Below are 880 nucleotides of genomic sequence, written 5' to 3'. Positions count from 1 at the left end.
AAATTAAAAAAAAAAAAAAAAAAATAAATTTTTTTTTATTTTTTTTTTTTTTTTTTGGTGTTTTGAGGTGATCTTGTAGTGATTCTCAAAATTTCAAAAAAAAAAATTTCATTTTTTTTGTTTTGAGAAACTAACAAAAAGAACGCATTTTCAACAATTTCAAAACAAACACTCAAAACACAAAACTCAAAATGAATTCAAAACTCAAAACACAAAACTGAAATACAAAGAGAACACCCCCTTAATTTTTTCTTAATGGTGGGCTGTATTTTTGAATTAAGTTATGTATTGTTCAATGGATAGTTTTTTGTTTGTCTATCATTATTTTAAAATTATCTTTTCTTTTAACTCATTTTCAATTACGCATTCTCACAATAAAATACATTGCACATAAATCTACAAAAAAAAGTTCCTACTTTTTAACAACACATTCTTCAAAAATTCACTATTTTAAACCTCATTTTCATACTTTAATGTACACAAACGGTGGCTAAGGTTCAAAAACTGCCAACATATTCTAGGAGTAGTTTCTAATAAAATATTATCCGCAATTCATAATATTTAACCAAAGACCGTACACAATACAGGGAAAGTTCAATCTTATCGACTTCTATTTTCGTCATTCTTTTGACCATTTTCGACACCAACATGTTCAATTTATGGCTTAATTTTTTTGAATATTATCCAATGGATAATTCATCCAAAATAAATATATTAAAAGATAAAAAGATTGAAAAGATGTTCAAATAAAAACTCAACTCGAGAATCACGACTAAAGTTCAAATTCAAGATTTTCAACTGTGAGACATCAAAAATATTCATGCTATAATTACATTTTTATTTTATTATGTTGTATTTGTATTACTCGATACTTGCTAAA

The sequence above is a fragment of the Olea europaea genome, unplaced genomic scaffold (genome assembly GCF_002742605.1).
Source record: "Olea europaea var. sylvestris unplaced genomic scaffold, O_europaea_v1 scaffold312, whole genome shotgun sequence".
In the NCBI taxonomy this organism is placed as follows: domain Eukaryota; kingdom Viridiplantae; phylum Streptophyta; class Magnoliopsida; order Lamiales; family Oleaceae; genus Olea; species Olea europaea.
The sequence above is the reverse complement of the archived record's forward strand: the minus strand, read 5'-3'. Positions refer to the sequence as shown.